The sequence below is a fragment of the Ranitomeya imitator genome, chromosome 5, assembly GCF_032444005.1.
Source record: "Ranitomeya imitator isolate aRanImi1 chromosome 5, aRanImi1.pri, whole genome shotgun sequence".
Lineage (NCBI taxonomy): Eukaryota > Metazoa > Chordata > Amphibia > Anura > Dendrobatidae > Ranitomeya > Ranitomeya imitator.
In genome coordinates, this window is record NC_091286.1 from 455,096,810 (window position 1) to 455,110,306 (window position 13,497).

Sequence of the window (13,497 nt, forward strand, 5' to 3'; positions counted from 1 at the left end):
ATTGTGAAAAATAACACACATACAAAACTGTTTTGCAAATTAACACATCATCACATCTTTAAGCAGAGGAGAAAAAAATCTACACGAAAGCGAAATGCCACAACATGCCACTACAATGCCATACCCAGAGTATACGGCGTGTAAAAAAGTGCCACTGACTCTAAAAATGCCACCATAGCACCGGAAACCAAAGCACATAGCACGGTGTATTTTATCTGCATCTCAATATAGAATTTCAAGCACCATCAGCATTTTTTTTCTCAAACCAAAAGCATTGCTAAAAATGCAATTAAAAAAGGTTTTGAAAAATTCAGCGTTTTTTTTTTTTTTTTTTTTTTTTTTTTTTTTTAGAAAATCGTGTCCCGCAATGTTTTTAGCCTTTACCTTCAAGCAAAATCTTAAAAAGATTCCAATTTGATGACTCGGAATAAAAATGATAAAAAAAATCTAAAATAAAAATATATATGTATATAAATACATATACACACAAATATATATATATATATATATATATATATATATATATACACATATATATATATATATATATATACATATATATATATATATATATATATATATATATATATATATATATATGTAGTGTTCTCTCTGTTATTTTTAAGCAATGGACTACATGTGAAATTACCAGAAAAAAAAATAGTTTTATAAAAAAAAAACCAGATCTAATACTAATAAATAATTTTAGGCTAAGGAATAAATATTTTAAATTAATAATTTTTATGTTATCTATTTATGATTATATCTATTAAAAAATGATGATATTGGTGAGAGACCAAGTAAAGTTTGCCGCCTTAATATTCCAATAGTATAAAGAAAGTAGAGGGAGGTTTAGGTTGCGGTAATGAGGGGAGAGGCGGCCAAGCATCGTGCTATTATATGGCTCCATCTGCATGTGAGTGTGTTCCCTGCACTCCTCCTAATCTTCTTATGGAAATGAAGAACTGCAGGGGAGCAGGGGCACTGGGAGAATGTCCTTGTTAACAGGAATTTCTCAGCATTGCTAATTAGTGCAGCCTGACGACCACCAGTATTGGGGAAAAGCACTCACAGACCCCGGCAAAGAGGAGGCGGAGGAGGAGGAGGAAGGAGAAGAAGAGCTGCCTCAATTTATTTTCTAATTACAAATCTGAAAAGGTCCTATTGGGCTCTGAGAGTTTTATCTCCCTCTGAAATAATGAATGCCCCGCTACTCAATGCTGAGTTACTATGGCGGATAAAAGTTTGCATCATCAATGCAAAGCTAAAGAGCTACACCTGTTGGAACGAGAGGCACACCTATATATATACCATCACATGGACAAGAACACCAAAAAAGTGCAAATATAAGGCAGCATCCATTCATACACATTACTGAGAGCCTCCATAGGGTTAAAGAATGTAATTAAATCACACAATTTATTATTTGCAAATATGGAAAGTAATGATTGCATAATCAGGTGCAACATATTATATAAATACATAGATTGTATAAAAATAGAAAAGCAGAACAGACAAATACACTTAGCTCAGTATTACACAATGCTACTCTCTCTACACACCAGTTTAATAAAAGTAGCTACCTTGACAGGTGTTTTTAACTCAGTTTCACAGGTTAATGTATCTTTATCACCATACTATATAGATTTTATGAAGTTTAGGTATATCTCTTTATTTGAATAATATATATATATATAGAGAGAGAGAGAGGGAGAGTGACAGAGAGTTAGATAGATATTGCATTAATAATAGATGTGCTTGTGCCTTTAATTTATATAAATGAAAAAAGTAAGCTAGACATCTATTAGTTCCCAGTCAATCCAGTATGCACTGTAACACTAATCTATGATATAAAATGTACAATTAATGCTACAGTGGAAAAAGAGACAGGCTCAAAAAGCAAATTAATCTAAATAAACTATCGTCTACTTTTCATTAACGTAAACAAACTATCGTCTACTTTTCATTAATGTAAATAAACTATCGTCTACTTTTCATTAATGTAAACAAACTATCGTCTACTTTTCATTAATGTAAACAAACTATCGTCTACTTTTCATTAATGTAAACAAACTATCGTCTACTTTTCATTAATGTAAATAAACTATCGTCTACTTTTCATTAATGTAAATAAACTATCGTCTACTTTTCATTAATGTAAACAAACTATCGTCTACTTTTCATTAATCTAAATAAACTATCGTCTACTTTTCATTAATCTAAACAAACTATCGTCTACTTTTCATTAATGTAAATAAACTATCGTCTTCTTTTCACATCTTAAATGCTACAATGGAAGAAGACGTTGATATAGAATAGAGAGGAAAAAAGAAGAGTAAAATGTTTAGAAATGATGAAAAAGAATATTTTTTTTTATTAAGAAATGTCAATGTACATTTTTTTCTTATTTAGTGACTGTTTACACTTTTGATTCAAATTGTTTATAAGGTTAAACCTAAAAGTTGACACCTGCTAACAGAGGCCATATAAATACCATATATAAAAAAAACTACTTCCTTTTATACCAATGAGTAAAGTGTGTGATTTCATTGCACAAACTAAGTATTATATAGTTACATGAGATCTAAATGATTTGTATTATAAAACGTATGCATCACCGAGAATCTCTATACACACGTCCTAGTAATGTCATGGAAAGTGTGTTTGTTCCCAGTATTACCTGGTCAATGAGATTTTATTTTCCATCCTACTCCAGAACAATTACCCGGTAGCACAAGAGCGTCCTTGAAAATTCTTATTGATTATGTGGAAGGACTGGGCCCCGGCTTTGTTCGCAGCCGATCAGGAAGCGTAGCAATTGTAATTGTGAGAAGTGGCATTCGAGGTACAGGGCAATAACAGGCGCCTCATCCACAGCCACATTTATCCAATCATTTCCGTCAAGGACTCTTGACAAGCAGTGGAATTCTCAGCGCATCCAGCAGCCACCTTACCCCATCCTCAGGACAGGCATTCACTGGCATAAAGCCGGATCGTTTGCCTTACCCAATTTAATGTTCTGTGCCACCTTATCATAAAGTAATTATAGGTTATGAAATGAACAGTACACCCGATCTTATATTGTCAAATTGATTTTTAACATTACGCTTATTTGCAATGACCTTGTTAGATCCATAGAGGATGCGCAGTAATTATATCTACATATGTAGCCATTAGCGGCCGCACCACGCATCCTATAATGTCTGCATAACACACTAGCAATCCTTTCATGAAGCAGACTGACTTGCCGATAAAATAAAATATTACATGCCATATATGAGCTTCTATAGAAGCATTTATTCAGAATACAGCATGTTCTGGATTTACTAGGTTTTATAGAATGGTAATATGAACCATAACAACTTCCCAGTAAATAGAAATAATGATATTTTTAATATTGTCCATTTGCAATCTCTGTATAGTGGCTGCATGGAGTGATGGGTGTAGTGGCACTTGACAAAATAATGTGCGACAAGCATAATGTTATTGAGAAGTCTTACGATAATCCATTCCTAGATGGATCGATGGATAATAGATAGATAGATAATGGATAGGAATTGTAGCTAATTCTGCGTAATTGACAATGAAAGGGCATTAAAGTGGTTGTAATGAATTAGAAATGCAACATTTCGCAGTAACTGCACAATGACTGAAGAATACCGGTGGATCTCCTCCTAGACACCATCGAAAGTAATGATGAATAAAGGATTGACATAAATGAAGACGCCCGGCACTCATCCCTCACACCGCCAGACCTTTCCCCTCATTTGCGATTTAGTATATTCCAGACGCACACAACCTTCCTGCTTGTGTCACAGTAAAAAGTTCTATCATGAAAATGACCCAAGGCAAATGCTAGAGCTGGATCAGGACTGGCACTGTGCAGCTCCCACTGTGTCCAACAGGGGGGGCCCAAGACAACGCGCGCAGCAAAGCCGCACATCTGACACAGCCTCAATCACTCGCTAAGGATACATCACACAATCTTAGCGGGGTCTTCGACAGCTCTTTACTCCACACACATACAAAAAAGATAAAGGACCATCTATAAAAATGCAGGGCTCGCAGACTTTGAAGACCGTGAAAGGAAAATAAATGACGCTTGAAACGTAATGCTGGTTATTATATTAGGGAAAAGATTATTTCAAAGATTCGAAGGTTTAGATATTAATCACCTTACATGAGAAAATTGCAAAATTGTGGCAGAAAAAATATGGCGTACAAAAAATGCACAAAATGTAATAATCTAGTAGTTCAGTATCCCAATGAATTATCAGCGCCTGATGGGATGTGCCAGTACGTCATAATGACAGGCCGCACCTCATGTATATACATTGCTCCAGATCTGTCCGTCCATCCATCCATTCGTTCATCCATCATCCATCCATCCAACCATCCATCCATCCATCCATCCATCCATCCATCCATCCATCCATCCATCCATCCATCCATCCATCCATCCATCCATCCATCCATCCAGATGTTGCAGAAAACAAAGCTGCTAGTTGTTGTGGTCCAGGGTGCAGGGGGTTACCCATCAATAACTGTCACAATTGCCCAGTGCAGAAACTTTTCCCAGTGACAGGAGGGAGGGGATGAGCGGGGAGCCGGCATTCATTATGCAGCGGCAGCATTAGGCAGGAGCCTTTCAGTGCTGGCGGCCAGTGAAGGGAAATATTCAACAGCAGCCCCCATTGTTCCCATCCGGGGGAATCCTCTATGTAAATATATTCTATATATGTACATACTCTTCTATACACCATCATAAAATATTGTTGATGACATTACTACTACATCAATACTCTAAATTTTGCAGCTTTAGGATAGCCACTGTGCATATGCAACTTGTCATATATGTAGGCCAATATTACGTCATGGATGATTGGTGTGAATAGAGAGCTTATATATGTGTGCATATATATATATATATATATATATACATATTTATAAAAAATAAACCCTATATATAAACTCTTTACAAAATATTGACCTACGCAAATATATATATATATATATACAGTATATATATATATATATGTATGTATATATATATAAATATATATATATAGATAAAAATATATACAATGCATAGATAGTTAGCAGGCATGATTATATATATAAACATGTAAGTGCAAAAATATTGGCCTACATGTGTCACACGTTACATATGCAGAGTGGTTATCCTTAAACAGACACTTAAATAACATTCCCACCAAGGACAACATCTGCAAGGAGTTTGTATGTTCTCCGTGTTTGCGTGGGTTTTCTCCGGGTTCTCCATTTTCCTCCCACATTCCAAAGACATACTGATAGGGAATTTAGATTGTGAGCCCCATCGGGGACAGCGATGATAATGTGTGCAAACTAAAGCGCTGCGGAATATGTTAGCGCTATATAAAAGTAAAGATTATTATTATATGCTGGGCCCATTACTGCATTTGCTTTCTAGTGGCCCCTATTTTTTATGTAAAAAAGTAAATAAAAAAATTCCAGAATGCCATATCTTGCCTGGTAATTGTGCCATTTTCTGTAGTATGCAGGTAATTACTTTGAGGCATGTGCCCTAACTAGGCCATTCTCATATGTATGTGTGTCTGTTTTATTTGTCATTGTAGTCACAGCGTTTATTATTATTAATAAGTATAAATCCCTTTCTCCCATCGTATTTTCTCACTTTGCATTGACTCTCTTTGCCACTTGCCCATGTACCCCAGTGAAGGAAGACCATGGGCACAGTAAAGAAGTAGAGCACATAGCTGGGGATCCGGCGCAGGGATTAGCATGTTAATGTAATAAAAACGACTACTCTTCACCTGCAGGTCCATGGCCGGTCCCTAATGACAGCGGTTGGGGATGTACAAGTGTGAGCTGGAATTAGCAGTCATTACCAGTCCTTTAACTATGTGGCGCTTTTGATCAGCACTAAATTAGCTTCGCAGGCCTAACAAAGGCTCTGTATCAGGCAGTGGGCTGTAAATACTGCAGCAGGACCTGCCCCCCACACCTTCTCCCCTGCCGGTCACATCTGCATCATACAGTCTAGGATTAACCTTTCTCTCCAGTTCTTCACCGGACTACCGCACGTAGAGGTAGCATTTACGTGACACCAGTAAGCAGATGAGCAGACTAATGTAACCAGTACACATCTTGCTCTATCCAAACCCATACAAAAACACAAGAGGGTTAATCCTCGATTCTGAGAAGCAGGAAGGTATGTGACCACTGGAGTCGTCTGGCCTTTTTTGGTCCTGCTGACCCTAATCCCACAGGTTACCCCATGCTCACAGGATAAATACATGGAGGCTGCACAGATTTCACGAGGAGATCCATTCAGGGTCTCCAGGAAATGAGATATGTAATTTCTCATGGAGTCAGAGGAGGCGCCAAAGAGCAATCTGAAAGGCTGCATGGCGGGATTAGTCTCCCACAGGCGGATATAGGAGAGCTGACCGCGCTTGTCACAAGAAGCAGAGCTGAGCTTGTAATATTCACATTGCCTTATTCGTGTCATTTAGACAGAAATATACAGGGACATTCCTGCCACATTTACAAATGTAAGATCTATAGCGCTAGGTAGAGCCTATGCATTCTCTATTTGCTGACTTTTGTATGGACAGGCATATATGAAATATTAACTACTTAACAGCCTAGAGATGGTGGGGAAATATGTTGAATAAAAGGGGAAATATTCCTTTTTTTCCATAGAAATGACACTATTGATATGTAAACTCTATAATATTATCAGAATGGATTACATAGGACTGCAGCCCTTAATATCTCAATGCCAAGCACAACTACAAGCCCAATGACCAGTTATTTATAACATTTGCTAAAACTAATAAGCACATACTGGTTGACGAAGGTTATGTTCAAAAGCTGCTTATTTTCGAAAAAAAATGCAAGTAACTTATTTTACTTAATGGGCGCGAAAATCTGCAACATCAAAAACTCACCAAAAGCTCATTGTGGGAACGTAGCCTAATAACAGCCTAAAAACTATACACATGGCTCTATAGAATATGATGTTCTTATGCTACCTATGTAATAAATAACAATTCCAGAGGACATGGTACATGTGGGCGCTGTACAATTGAAAATCTGTTATATGTAGGCTGAGTTGGACCTTGTTATATTGTAATAATAGTGATACTAATATTAGAAATAATAATTGTTATACACGTTTTAAGCAGATTGAGGTAATGAGAAAGTTCCTAATGCACATATATATCACCGGCTCCTAGTAATTGGAAGAACCCATCAGGATGGTGTTAGAACATCGACAGGTGGTTATGCCCTTTCTTATGCAGTGATCTGTCTTGTAGTTGGTGACAAGGGTAAATTCTAGGCAACGCCAATGACCCCGTGTCCTCAGAACTACAAGTCCAAGCAGGTGTGTGGCCTACAGGTGTGTCAGGCAGCTGCCATCCCCGAGAACAGGTGTGCTCCGTCCTAGCACTGAACAGGTTAACATGCAGGCAGAGACCTTGAACCAGAGCTGGGCTGCCTGAACCCACCGGAGCCCTGGCTACACGGATGATTGGCACATGGGCGGGATGCTGATCACTCTTAGATCCAAAATAAAATAGCTACAGGGGGAGGGGGTGTCAAAGTTTGCTTGCAATTACTTACGTGGCAGTAACTCGGGGTGTTGTCTTCCCAGCAGTTTGATTGGCAGCAATAAAGGGGAGTCCGTGCAGTGCAGAAACCCAAAACGTTCGCCCTGCAGCCAGTCAGTGAGCCCTGTTCTTGCCGGGGCAGCGTGCGCCCAGCTGCCGCATCCCTCCATCCTACCGTCCATGCAGCCGGTGGCAGCTCCGCACTCTCCAGCTCCTGGAACAAGAAGCAGCGTTTACGGCTGTTTTTTAGAAGAATGAACCGACAACAACACAGACACAAAACTGTCGTTCTCGTAAGAGTGCTGCACATGCCCCCACCCTGCACCAGAGAGGCAGCTTTATACTTTACACTGGGTATTCACAGATAATTTGATGGCATTGTTTCTGCTACAGATGGTTCTTTTAATACAATAACAGTGCTCTTTGTGCATACTACCCACAATCACAATCTAAAGCGCTCCCCTCAATAACCATTTTGTTCTCTCTTGTATAGGGCCAACAAAAGCAGCCGTGAGGTAATGGCTTCTGTTTATTGGAGCCATAGAATAGGCATTTCACAAAGATTATTTTTTTTTTCTTCACCAGAAAAAGACATTGGAAGCCTGAGCTGATCTCTTCATATTTTAATACAACCATTCTCCAAGATTCCTCATTCTGCTGCTCTATCCTCCAGGATGGGTTTATCTTTTCTAAGCTTTGTGCAGATGCTTTATATTACTAGTTACATCAAATATAAGAGAAATAGATTAACCAGACAGATCATTCTGTCCCCAAAATTATACTATACGGATGACAGCAATGGAGAATGAAATGTTACAAAATAACAAACAAAACTCTGTTTTAAGTCTCATAATAAAAAGATCCAAAATTTGATAGATAGATAACAATACATAAATACAGAAGAAAGAGCAAAAAAGAAAATAGGAAAGATAGAAAGAAAGATAGAAAGAAAGAAAGAATGAAAGAGAAAATGAAAGAAAGAAATAGGTAGATAGATAGATAGATAGATAGATAGATAGATAGATAGATAGATAGATAGTTTAGAATAAAGAACGAAGGAAAGAAAAGAATAAATGGCAACAAAGATAGATAGTTTAAGAGGAAGAAAAAGAGAACAGGAGAGAATGAAATAAAGAAATGGTAACGGGCAAAGAAAGATAGATAGATAGATAGATAGATAGATAGATAGATAGATAGATAGATAGATAGATGGATGGATAGATAGATAGATAGATAGATATGAACTCATATAGTAGCCCATCAGATGTATATTTATATATTTATATCAGATCTTTATATTGTTTCATCTATCTATCTATCTATCTATCTATCTATCTATCTATCTATCTATCTATCTATCTATCTATCTATCTTTCTATCTATATCTATCTATCTATATCTATCGATCGATCGATCGATCGATCTATCTATCTTTGCCCTGTCTTTCTTTCTTTCTTTCTTTCTTTCTTTCTTTCTTTCTTTCTTTCTTTCTTTCTTTCTTTCTTTCTTTCTTTCTCATATTTGTGTAATAACTGTTTGTGGCTGGACCCCTTGCCCCAGTGCACCATATGATTACAATGAAGTGTGTTCTCACAAACCTACAGAATGAGCACTCGGATTAAGGTCTGGGTCTGGGCTATTAGACAGATTTTACAGCCCATAGTTAATGCAGCCCAGCAGGGAACTTGTTAGATTCTGTCTGTGTTTATCTACCTTGCCATAGAAATTCATGCCATTCCTTGCTTTCTTCCTAAAAGTTTGAGATGATGGTAATCCACCTTGTAATCACAATCGTAGCTCCCACCATGTCTCACTGGTCACTGGTCCTTATTTCTGTTAAGAGTTTTTTTTAAGCTACGCCACTGTTCTCTAACCTAAAAACATGGTAAACTGTTCCTCTACTTGGCATACAAGTGTAGTCAGAAAAAACTGGGGTGTAAATAATGGGTGATTTGTTAATTGATGAGATATTTGTGACCACACAGGCATTGCAGGTGCCCATTTACAGTATTCAGATTGCTCCTAGCTACAATGTACTAGTCAGGATTTAATATATATATAATATTTTTCTTCAAAACTGCTTGCTTCTAGCAACAAAGTAGAATAAAACAAATCAAGATATTTTCATTCATCCTTACAATTGCTGGGGGAGTAAGAAAGATGACAATCACAGCACAGTGTTTTCTGATTTATTGGGATATACATACCACTTATATATAGTTTGAAGTTTTATGAACTGAAATATATTTTTCACTAATCATGTTCACTATTCTCTATCTCACCCTCTCTGTCATCATTCTTTGTATCTGTATTACCTTGTTTTCATATTTCCAACCTAAATCTTATTGTTTGTTTTTTTTGCCATCCTTTATTTATAGTTATTTCTACCATGATATTTTTGTTAACCTATCTATCTATCTATCTATCTATCTATCTATCTATCTATCTATCTATCTATCTATCTATCTATCTATCTATAAGAAAAAATTTGGAACAGCATCAAACACTACCTTACAAAGTATGCAAAGCTCTCCCAACCAGCAATCCAATGGTCCTCAATGATAGATTAAAAAAAAGGAAAGCAGGACAAAAAAAAAACTAAAGAAAATAAGTGGACTTTAATACCTGAATGGTGTGGCAACTTTTCGGATGTAATATCCTTTATCAAGGCTTGAAAAAGGATATTACATCCGAAATATTTCCACGCCATTCAGGCATTAAAGTCCACTTATTTTCTTTAGTTTTTTTGTGCTGCTTTCCTTTTTTTGAATCTATCTATCTATCTATCTATCTATCTATCTATCTATCTATCTATCTATCTATCTATCCAATAAATTTCTATCTACCGGAAACCTAACGCAAATTGCAGTCTATCATCTATTTATCTATCAATGTAACTATCCACATTTAATTTCTATCGATCCTTCTAATGTTTATACGTTTAATATCTATCTAACATGTAATATCAATCTATCTGTCTATCTCTCTAATATTTATCTATCTATCTAACATGTATTATCTATCTATTTCTGTATCTATCTATCAATCACCTATCTATCTATTTACCTATCTCTGTATCTATCTATCCATTCAATAAATTTCTACCCATCGAAAACTCAAATTTCAGTCTATCATCTATTTATCTATCTATGTAACTATCCACATTTAATTTTTATCGATCCTTCTAATGTTTATCCGTTTAATATCTATCTATCTATCTATCTATCTATCTATCTATCTATCTATCTATCTATCTATCTATCTATCTATCTATCTATCTACAGTATCTATCTATCTATCTATCTATCTATCTATCTATCTATCTATCTATCTATCTATCTATCTATCTATCTATCTATCTATCTAACATGTAATATTAATATATCTGTCAATCTTTCTATCCATTATCTATCTATCTATCTATCTATCTATCTATCTATCTATCTATCTATCTATCTATCTATATCAATCTATCTATCTATCTATCTATCTATCTATCTATCTATCTATCTATATCAATCAATCTATCTATATATCTATATCTATCTATCTATCTATCTATCTATCTATCTATCTATCTATCTATCTATCTATCTATGTAACATGTAATATTAATATATCTGTCAATCTTTCTATCCATTATCTATCTATCTATCTATCTATCTATCTATCTATCTATCTATCTATCTATATCTATCTATCTATCTATCTATCTATATCAATCAATCTATCTATATATCTATATCTATCTATCTATCTATCTATCTATCTATCTATCTATCTATCTATCTATCTATCTATCTATCTATCTAACATGTAATATTAATATATCTGTCAATCTTTCTATCCATTATCTATCTATCTATCTATCTATCTATCTATCTATCTATCTATCTATCTATCTATCTATCTCTATCTATCTATCTATCTATCTATCTATCTATCTATCTATCTATCTATCTATATCAATCAATCTATCTATATATCTATCTATCTATCTATCTATCTAATCTATCATCTATCTATTTTTGATCATTTATGATCTAACATGTAATATTAATCTATCTGTCTATCTCTCTATCCATTATCTATCTATTATCTATATCTATCTATCTATCTATCTATCTATCTATCTATCTATCTATCTATCTATCTATCTATTTATCTATCCATTATCTATCTATCTCTATCATCTATCTATCTATCTATCTATCTATCTATCTATCTATCTATCTATCTATCTATCTATCTATCTATCTATCTATCTATCTGTCTCTCTATCTATCATCTATCTAATCTATCATCTATCTATTTTTGATCATTTATTCAGGCCATTAGTAATGTTATTATTAGTGAAACGTCCCTGTGAATGTGGAGCAGATGCTGAGCGGCCCTGCTGGTTCCTGTAGATGGGGCAGGTATGGTGTACTCAGGTAAACACACAGGGAGCTGCTGGCATATGCCTCATATTTGTGCTCATTACTTCGCATGATTGGTTATGAATGAGTAGCGACGGATGCAGATGTTCTGCACATTAACCCATCAGGTGCCAGGCATTCTCCATAGACCGGGTAGAGAAACTGCATTCTTCTTCACAACACCTTCACCTTTTATTTAAAGCATAATCATTGCTCATGGACCTGCTCTTCCAGTAGCTAGAACGCACCATATATAACAATGCGGCAGTCTCCCTCTATAAATAGAGCTGTTGTAGAAATAGAAGAGCCTATTTGTGTTGGATCTGGAATTAGAAGATTCTACAGTTTGGTATTTTTACATCTGTACAGTATCTATTATCCCAATCACATCACATGCACTGTAATGTGCGCCCCTCCTAAACATCAACACCTGCGTTCTGAGAAAAGCCAAGAACATACTATATAAATAGATCTAAATGATTACACCAAGTAGAATAGTTTGTATTATATTCTTCCAGGTTATTTCATTTATTATTAATTTTAGTGCTAAATTATTTTTATCATTATTATTACCATTATTATTAACACAATTCAATGTTGTATTGTGTTTACGCGCAATATTGTGTTACCCCTGCATTAAACAATATTCACACTACACTCGTGACTATTAGACGTGCGCGTGTGAAGAAGGATACACACACAAGGAAGTTTCCTATTATCATAATTCTAGTGGAATTTATTTGTATTTCATCATTCACAAAAACTCAGCGGGGGTCCGCATCAACAACGTTACAGCATTGAATAAAATATACATGTGAAATCGTAGACAGTCAGTAGTAAAAACCTCTCGTCATTTACAGGTGTACGTGAGTGATATTAGCATTCTGTGCCTCCTAGCCAGGAAATGGCGCAGTTAATTATCAACATCTCTAGAGCTTTGAAATTTGCATCTGCAAATCCCCTCCGTATTGTCCCTAAAATCGTGCAAATCCAGAGGTTTCTTTAATAATCTCATTCATTTTGTCGACTGAACCCAAAATTAGCTTTAAATCAAGAACGGGTTCTTCTTACAGAACAAAAAAAAAATAATAATAAAACAATAACCTTTTTTTTTTAGCTTATTATAAAGCCTCTGAGATGTTTCTTTACAAGCTATTTCCTTTACAAATATTTTCCATGGCGAAATATTTTAGAAAAATATTATTTTGCTTATTGTTGGCAGTATGCAGAAGTCGAAAATTCTCTCATTTGGTAAGTGGTTTGTCTCTCAATATTTCCAATGTTTGCTAACGTTACAATATTATTCCAGCATTTTAAATTTCAGAACGGGGTAACGGGAAGGAAAATCCTATTTAGCGCTACATCCATTGCCATGTCTGAGTCCTAGAAGATGAAGTTGGTCGACATTGGCTATATAGATTGCACCGTATTGTCATTTTTAATGGACCGAGCGTAGATTAATC